The 9,775-nt window shown below is 40.8% G+C and overlaps 1 pseudogene across 1 annotated transcript; it reads left to right on the plus strand.

The window, feature by feature from the left end:
- Positions 1–728: 728 nt before the first annotated feature.
- Positions 729–1,060, plus strand: LOC311177887 (large ribosomal subunit protein eL33-like; annotated as a pseudogene). Its single transcript has one exon. The product of its transcript is annotated as a large ribosomal subunit protein eL33-like (transcript).
- Positions 1,061–9,775: the final 8,715 nt, after the last annotated feature.

The following is a 9,775-nucleotide window of genomic DNA, read 5'->3' on the forward strand; positions in this document are numbered from 1 at the left end:
TTGTTAGGTGGTTTCCAATCTTTTGTTATTATAAACAATGAATGGCAACGAATGGACACTTGTATATGTGTAATTTCCCACACATGTGAGCCTATCTGCATGATAAATTCCTAGAATGTACTTAATGGTTAAAGATATCTGAATCTGTAATTTTGATAGAAGTTTTCAAGTTGCTCTCTGTAGAGGCAGTACTGATACATATGCCCTCCTGCCATGTCAGAATGACTGTTACTTCACCATCACATTATGTCAAGTGAATAATTGTTATCTCAGTGGAAGTTTATTTTATTTATTTATTTATTTTTGTGGGCCCCTCGCCGGTGGCTGGGGATCGAACTGGCGCTGCAGAGACTGCTGGCAGCCTCACAATCCAGTGCTCAACCGCTGCGCCACCAGGGGAGGCCCTCAGTGGAAGTTTAATTTGCATTTAATTTAATTTAATTTTGCATTCACGTTTAATTGAGAGACTGAATGTCATTCAGTCAATCATTTAATATATTTTTTTTTGGTGGACTGTTTGATCACAACCTTCATTTTTCTGATGTGTTTTTGCTTTTGTTTTTGTTTTTTTCCGACGTGTTTTTTATTGTAGAACACACATATCAGGGCAAAATGCTGTGCATATAGCTACAAATCATTTGGGGGGGGGGGACTGGATAAAAAAATAAAACTGGAGATTCTTGTTGCTGAACTGTAGGGGCAAATAACCGAGGCCTGACTTCTAAAATATGGCTGGAAGGCTGTGGCCAGAGGCCATTTTTGCTGGCTGCAAGAGGAGTTTCTGGAAACAGAGATAGGATACAGGTCTTCTTAAAATTGAAGGTGTTTATGCTCGAGATGAAACTGAATTCTATCTAGGCAAGAGATGTGCTTATGTGTACAAAGCAAAGAACAACACAGTAACTCCTGGTGCAAACCAAATAAAACGAAAGAAATCTGGGGGAAGACACCTTGAGCCCATGGAAACAGTGCCGTAGTTCACACCAAATTCCGAAGCAACCTTCCAGCTAAGGCCACAGGACACAGAATGCATGTGATGCTGTACACCTCAAGGATTTAAATTTACTGAAAAATCAATAAATAAAAGTGGATTTGTCTTCTTGTATTTTGTTGGAAAATAAAATAAAACTGCAACTACTTCAGTTATGCAGCGCCCCCTTGAGGAATCCATGCTGGCAAAGCAGTTCTGGACCCTGCCAGGGGCTTCTTGGGGGTGGCTACCTCAGACTTCTGCAGCCTTAGGTCTGGGATGAGACCTAAGAATATATAGATTCTAGCTCCGAGTCAAAAGCCTATGTGTGACTTTTCAGGCTTGAATATACAAAAGCTTTACTTGGCAGGCCTCCTAGGGAAATACTGTCCCCACCAGACTTGCTGCACAGTCAGTGTTCTTGGGATCTCTGAAGGGAGTTTCAGTCAAACTCAGACCCCACAGGCTAGCAGGGGCTAAGCATTTATCTGTTTTTAGAACAGGAGCCTTCTTTGGGTGGTTTCTTTATCTAGAACTTTCTGCAGAGGTCTCTACTGAGGTTTCCTTATTGGCAGGGGAGAAAAGAGTGAAAAACCTTGAAGACACTTACCCCTCTGACTCAGTACTCAGTACTTTTCCACTCCTAGACCTCCTCAAAATGTCCCATCCAACCCCTATGTCTGTGCTGCTCCACTTAACCTGGAATGTTCCACATTCTGTTACAGCAGAGAGAACTTTCTCTGTTTTTAGCCTCTTGCTTGTATTATCTCAGTAAGTGGTTAAAGGCTTGAATATTACTTTCATTTTTGGCCTGTTGTTTTAATCACATACTCTGAACATCTGGCAGCTCAGCTTCTCCAGCCCAGCTGTGCCTTTTACTACACATAAATACATCAACACACATAGGCAAGGTTAAAACAGATGATGTGAAGAGAAAGCTAAAAGGGCCAAAAGGGTTTGTAGGACATGGGACTTACACTCTAAAACCAAGTTTGCTAAGCATTTCCTGGGTTTTAGCTGTAAGTGAGTTTGCTAAGTACTTGGTGGGTTTTAAAACCAAATTGCAACTTGAGAACCCCTTTAGTCCTGAGGCAAATCAGAACAGTTAGGTACTCTATGAGAGATTAGACACTTACATAGCAAATATAACTACCCCTGACTTCTGTAATCCAGTGGGAATATGAAAGGAGACTCAGAAAATTATGTGACAAACAACAACAAAATGAACAGACAAAACAAAACAAAAATTAACTCTTAAAAGCTGTAAGAACAGGGCCTCCCTGGTGGCACAAGGGGTTAAGCACAGCACTATGAAACAATCCTCAGCCTTTGCAGCACGAGTTCGATCCCCAGCTAGCCAGGGAACAAACCACATGGCGAGGCAGACCTCTCCTGTCTCACCCGCTGCTCCCCTCAGCAATGTATTTCATCAGTCTGCCTGTTCTGTTCCCCACTCTGTCTCTGGTGAATCTGGTGAATCTCACCCTCCCGCACATTTGGCCTATACCCTGGTTCTTGTATAAATAAATAAATCTTTAAAAAAAAAAAAAAAAAAGCAAAATGGTGCAGCCACTATGGAAAACAGTATGGAGTTAAAAAAAAAAAAAAACAAACTAGAGGGCCTCCCCCCGTGGCGCAGGCTGTTGAGTGCAGCACTGTGAAGCTGTCCGCAGCCTCTGCAGCATGGGTTCATCTCCGCTGGCCACCAGATACCTACATGGAGTGGCAGACCTCTCCTGTCTTGCCCGCTGCTCCCCTCAGCAGTGTATTTCAGTAGATCCGCCTGTTCTGCTCCCCGCTCTGTCTCTGGTGAATCCTCTCACTCTCCCACGCAACTGGCCTGTACCCCGGTTCTTGTATGCATGAATAAATAAATCTTTAAAAAAATTAAAACTAGAACTACCATGTGATTCAGCAATTCCATTTTTGGATATATACTTAAAAGAACTGAAATATAAACACTGTAGACCCATGTTCATAGCAGCTATATTCACAATAGCCAAATGGTGGGAGTAACCCAAGTTTCATCAACAGATGAATGGAGAAACAAAATCTGATATATACATACGACGGAATATCAGGGGTAGTTCTTTCTGCCTGCTTGTGTCTGTGCAAGCATCCTTTCCTTTCCTCTGTGTAATAGATCTGCCCTTTCGGATATATAAAAAAAAGCATAGAGTTTCTGGCATCATTGCTGTAACAATGACAAATCCTGAGGACATTATACTAAGTGAAACAAGCAAATTATAAAAAGACAAACACCAATGTACTAACACAGCCTAAAGGGGGAGATCTTTACCTCTAAAACACAAACAATGTAAACCAAAGTTACTTAAATTTAAAAAAAAGACAAATATTGTATCAATTAATTTATGTGAGGTACCTAGAGCAATAAAATTCACAGAGACAGAGTAGAAGAATGGTTACGACAATGAGGGTGGGTGGGGGGGGTGGGCGGAGTTGGGGGGGGGAAGGAACTGGGAGCTGTCATTTAATGGTATAGAGTTCCAATTTTGCAAGATGAAAAGAGTTGTAGAGATTGGTTGCACAACAATGTGAATGGACTTAATACCACTGTACATATTTAAATATGGTTTAGTGGGTAAATTTCAACTTACATGTATTTTGTCTCAATTAATTTTTTTTAATTAATCAAAGTAGTTATAATTCAAACTGTATATGATTATAATACATGCTCTGCTTATTTTTTAAAGATTTATTTATTTATGCATACAAGAACTGGGGTACAGGCCAGGGGGTGCGGGGCGTGAGAAGATTCACCAGAGACAGAGTGGGGAACAGAACAGGCAGACCAACTGAAATATACTGCTGAGGGGAGCAGGGGATGAGTCAGGAGAGGTCTGCTGCACCATGTGGGCATCTCCCTGGCAGGCCGGGGATCAAACTCCAGCTGCAGAGGCTGTGGACAGCTTCATAGGTTGTGTCTTAACCCCTTGCACCACCAGGGAGGTCCCATGCTCTGCTTTTATAACCTTTTATGTAGTATAATAATCCTTGACTCAGCAATGCAACTGCACATTTTAGGGTGTCAGCCCAAGAGAATGTGATGTTGTTTTCTTGTTAAGGTGAAGTGATAAGTAAGGCTTATGACATCTGACCGCATTTAGAATAGGAAGCCGAGTAGTTCTAGTCAACCTTAAGTGGAAGTGGAGCAGTGACACCAATCCCTAGAAGTGTCTTGGCATCAAGCTAAATTCAATTCTGAATTCATTGATGTATACTTTCAATATTTATTCACAAAAATTTATTGAGTACTAACCATGTGCCAGGCACTGTGCTAGACACTAAAACTACCTTACTCATTCAAGAGTCAAGCTCAGGAAAGAAAGGACTGAATCAGGAAGATCAGGGGCTAAGTGCCTAACGTAGTGCCAAACACAATGCCAACTTTATAGACAGATGGTCCCAGAATTATGACTGTCCGACCTTACAATGGTGTGAAAACAATACACATTCAGTCGAAACGCTACTCTGAATGTTGATCTTGTCCCCCAGCTATTACACAATTCTCATGGTGCTGGGAAGTGGGTAAGCAACTGATTCTCTACAGGAGATGGTATTCAAAAATTACATGAGCTATTCAATACTTGATGATCACATAGGCTTTGTGTTAGATGATTTTGCCCAACCACAGGCTAATGTAAGTATTCTAAGCATGTTTGTGGTAGGCTAGGTAAGCTATGATGTTTGGTAAGTTAAATAAATATAAATTAATTAGTTAAATGAATTAAATAATTAAATTAACGATCTCCTTGTTTTCTTGGAGATGTTCCTCCTGGGATTTCATGAGTCTCCAGTCTAGGTGGATTGCTTCTAAGGACTTCCTCTCCAAATTCCTCTGGGACTTGGAATTCCAGTAACTTTAAAAAACTCTAAGAAAATTAAATTTCATGTGAAAAACAATGTCTGATATTAGTTAGCTCTGGATGCATGTTACTTGAGTTGTTTGGATAGTGAGTTCTGGCTTCCATTTCTCTTGTCTTAGTTCCATTGTTCCAGAGCATAGCTGCTTTTCATGAGAGTGCTATTGCCTAGGGTTCTAAGACTTACATAAGGACAATAAAAACAGATGAAGAAACATCCGGAGGAAAATATACAGTGTGCTCATTACAAAGAAGTTAGAAAACACAAAAACGTGGCAAGAATGAGGGAGAACAATCCCAGCTCTCTTGTAGTCTCACAACCAAAGACAACCCTTACTCACATTTTTGTCTATTTCTTACCCACCTTTCTTCCTGTGTCTAGATTTCTGTTGTTGTTGTGACCATGTCACATATCTAAATTTATGAATGGCATTTTTAATAACAATGTCATTGTTAGTGTTTTCCTCAGGACTTATACATTATTCAGAAACTCCATTTTAAATGGCTGAATTGCCCACTCAGTCAAAGCACCGTAATTAATAGATCTTCTGTTGTCGCATCTTTAGGTTGCTACCAATTTTCCACCGTTATAAACAATATTCTGGTAAAGCACAAATATTTTGTCTTAAACCTTTTAAACCTTTTTTATATATTGCAAATTTTCCCTGCAAACAAATTTTTGCTAAATGAAGGGATATGAACATTTTCAAGGTGGAAACATTTTTTCCTAATGATTTTTTTCAAAGATGTATATTCAGAGACTGAAATTCATAACTAAATGATCATGATGCATGGCATACTACTTGCTGGCTACGTTTGAATGCAACTAGGCATCTCTGATAGGAAATCAGGATTAGATGACTTACCATCCAGATTTAATTATGTACTATTCACGACAGAAGGAGAAAGATCAGAAGTCTTCGATGATAGCCAAGATAAAATGGATCAGAAACATTACAGATAGGATAAATACAGGTTTATCCATCCTCACAGTTCAGAGGTGCTCTGTCCTTTGGCACATCACAAAGCAAACAGCTTATCTCTGATCTGATCTTTAAAGTCTCCCATCCTCTCTCCCTGTACCTGCCTGCCTTCCTTCTCTCTTGGCACCACATATTCATGTTATGGAAATTCTTACACCTATAATACCTAGAGGGTATGCTAAAATTTTATTAATCAGAATCCTGATTTCAACATTAGCTTGGGTCTTAAACTCTTCACTTTCAGGTTTCATGACTGGTTCTAACAAAGGGATGCACTCCTTAAGTAATAGTTTCTTTCCTGGTGGCAACCTCACAAAGTGTAGTGCATTTCCTTAACAGTAAGCTTTCTTTTTATTCATCTTTGTTTTCTAACTTGGAGCACCCTTGTTTTCTTTTTTTTTTTTTTAAAGATTTATTTTATTTATTTATGTATACAAGAGCTGGGGTGTAGGCCAGAGGTGCGGTGGTGGTGGTGGTGGGGGATGGTCAGAGGATTCACCAGAGACAGAGTGGGGAGCAGAACAGGTGGATTGACTGAAATACACTGCTCAGGGTAGCAGCGGGCAAGATAGGAAAGGTCTGCTAAGTCATGTGGGTTAGCTCCCTGCCCAGGGATCAAACTCATGCTGCAGTGGCTGCTGATAGCTTCATAGTGCTGAGACTTAACCCTTGCACCACCAGGGAGGCCCACATCCTTGTTTTCTCAGCAGTGTAGGCTTTCAATAAATGGAATATCATACAAGAAGATATATTTTTATACCTTAGACCAGGAGAAACAACTCATTTGATCCAGGAAGGCTATCTGTATGGAGAGAAACCATCTATGAGCACACACTGTGTCCATGTACCATGTTAACTTTTTTACAAATATGATTTCATTTAATTCTATCCTTTATAGTAGATGCTATTAAACATCCCCAGTTTACGGTTGGATAATTGAGGTATAAGAGGTCAGCTTGTGTGAAAATAAATACTAACAGGCATAGATGGAATACAGAAAGTAATATTCCACCATTCATCACTTGGTGGAGGACAGACACAGATTAATGTAGCTGCAAAGTGGGCAAGAACTATTGAAAAGGTGCATGCATTTGTAATTTTGAGAAATATTGCCAAACTGTCCTCCAGTGGAGGTATAAAAACCAACAGTCTTATCAGTGGAATAAGCAAGTGTCAGTTTTCCCACAGCCTCACCAACAGTGTGTTATCAAACGTTCCCCTTTTTGCTAAATCAGATGGTGGAAGATAACATTTCCGTGGTTCTTCTAATTTGTTCATCTATTACTATGAGTGAGGATGAATTCTTTTTCAAATACTTATTTTTAGAGCAGTTCTGAGAAATACAGAGATTTCCCATATATTCCTGTCCCCGTACACACAACATCTCCCCCACTATCAAAATCCCGCATCTGAGTGACACATTTGTTAAATCAACAAATCTACATTGACAAATTATCACCGAAAGTCCCTACTTTACATTAGAGCTCACACTCTTGGTGCTGTACAGCCTATAGGCAATTTATAATGATATGTATCCCGCACTACACAGAATAGTTTCACTGCCCTAAAAAATCCTGTATTCTGCCAGTTCATTCCTTCTACCCACCTGAATCCCTAACAACCACTTATCATTTTACTCTCTCCATAGTTTTGCCTTTTCCGGAATGTGATATAGTTGGGATCATACTGTACATGGCCTTTTTATTTTATTTATGCATACAAGAACTGGGGTACAGGCCAGATGTACCTGGGAGGGTGAGAGGATCCACCAGAGACAGAACAGGGAGCAGAACAGGCAGATTGACTGAAATACACTGCTGAGGGGAGCAGCGGGCAAGACAGGAGAGGTCTGCCACACCATGTGGTCATCTCCCCACTGGCCGGGATCGAACCCATGCTGCAGAGGTTGCGGACAGCTTCACAGCACTGTGCTCAACTGCCTGAGCCACCAGAGAGGCCCTCTAGTGCTTTTCTTATGAATTATCTATTCAGATCTCTTGGTGCTGCATTTTAGAGCCATCTGGTTGTAAGATTTGGGCAAAAATTACCTCTTTCTAGATTCGTCAATATCACCACTCACAAATCCCTCCCCACTGGAGTCTCAGATCAACACATTGTTTTGTATTTAGGTTACCTGGGAAGCTAATACTGAATGAAATGAAATCTAGTGGCAAAACTTTGTTCTGAAAATTCCCAATTTTTAGAATGATAATGTTTGTAGGCAGTAACCACTTACCTTCACTATCAACTAACAGGAAGCAGACATTGGGTGTTACACTGAGCTGGTTCATACCAGCTTGAGGTACAAGAGGAATTTTTTTTTAAGATTTATTTTTATTTATTTATGTATATAAGAACTGGGGTATAAGCCAGAGGTGGGGGGGGGAGTGAGAGGAGTCATCAGAGACAGAGTTGGGAGCAGAACAGGCAGATCCACTGAAATACACCATTGAGGGGAGCAGCAGGAGAGACAGGAGAGGTCTGCTGCGTCATGTGTGTTAGTTCCCTGGCCTGGGATCGAACTTATGCCACAGTGGCTGGCAATAGCTTGATAGCACTGAGACTTTACCCCTGTGCCACAAGGGAGGCCACTACAATAGGAATTTAGCACAGAGGCTACAGTTACCCCAACCCATCCACCAACTCTGACCTTCAACGACAACAAAAAATTCCTTGCACATTCCAGGTCAAGATGACCCAAACCCTACTAGTTCAGAGATCACTCATTTTCCTTTATCTCATTTGCTTTCACTTGCCTTCTGGGTGCCCTTATTCCCCTATCTTACTTGAGGAACAGGAATGTTATGGCCCAGAGTTTTTGCTTAACAAAATCTGGTCAGAACCTGTTCAAGACCCTCTTTGTGAGCCTCTGCTTCCTCAGAACTGACTCAAGACATGGAAGCCAGCTTCTCTCAGGAGAGAGAGAGAGAAAAAGAGGGAGAGGGAGGAAGAGAGAGAGAGAGAGAGAGAGAGAGAGAGAGAGAGAGAGAGAGAGAGAGAAATGAGAATATATATCAGCAGCCTCAAGATCCAAGGTGATTTTTTCTTAAATCTGCCCACGAATTATTTCCTGTGATGAAGTCAAGAGCTCCAGGGTCCCTTGGTAGTCTGGGCCCGTGCTTGTGAGAGTCAGCTGTTCAACTTTCAGGAATTTTGTGAGCGGTTGTTAAGCAATGCCATTATTGAAAATTAACTTACAGAATGTACAATTAAATAAGTTACATTAGGAACAAAGGCAAAAAAGTGATCAAAACTCATCATTTTCTTATTTTGGCACATTTAATATTACCTATGTTCTTGAGGTTATATACATTGTATATACACATATATATGTAGGATGAAGGATGGAAATTTTATATAACATCATGGAGTAACTGCACGCTACTGATCAGAACTTTCCTCTCTCCCAGCTCAGAAAGCCATTCATTATCCATGAACTAGCACTCCATTCACATCCCATATGTTGGCTTGAAAGCAGACCCAACAAGTCACTCAAAGAGTTCAGTTAACTTGCTCCAAATTTGCCTCAGTTTGTTAATTTCGAGAAAATGCAACCAAAACTGAAGCATATTTCTTTTTCTATGACTCCCCCTCCACACACCCCAAATTTCTTTCTTTATAACTGACTGTGAAGCAGCAGTGTTGGCTTAAAGTCCATGAATGTGGCAGGATGCATATCAATTCACATATTTCAAAGGACTTGTTTCCACGGCTTGTGCCCTTCTGCTTTCCATCTCCCTGCTTGGATTTCTTATGCCGTTTTGGTGGGAGATGTGTCAGAGGCAATCTCAGGGGTGCTGACAGCCTCAGCACATTGCGCTTCAGCAACTCCCCAGGGAATCGCCTGCCTCTCCACTTTTTCAGTCTGTCTATAGTTCTGACTCAAGCCAAGTTTGACAAGGAAAAAGATTCCTATCACATGCAAACTTTCTCATTTT

The sequence above is a fragment of the Talpa europaea genome (assembly GCF_964194135.1).
Source record: "Talpa europaea genome assembly, chromosome: 1".
Classification (NCBI taxonomy): domain Eukaryota; kingdom Metazoa; phylum Chordata; class Mammalia; order Eulipotyphla; family Talpidae; genus Talpa; species Talpa europaea.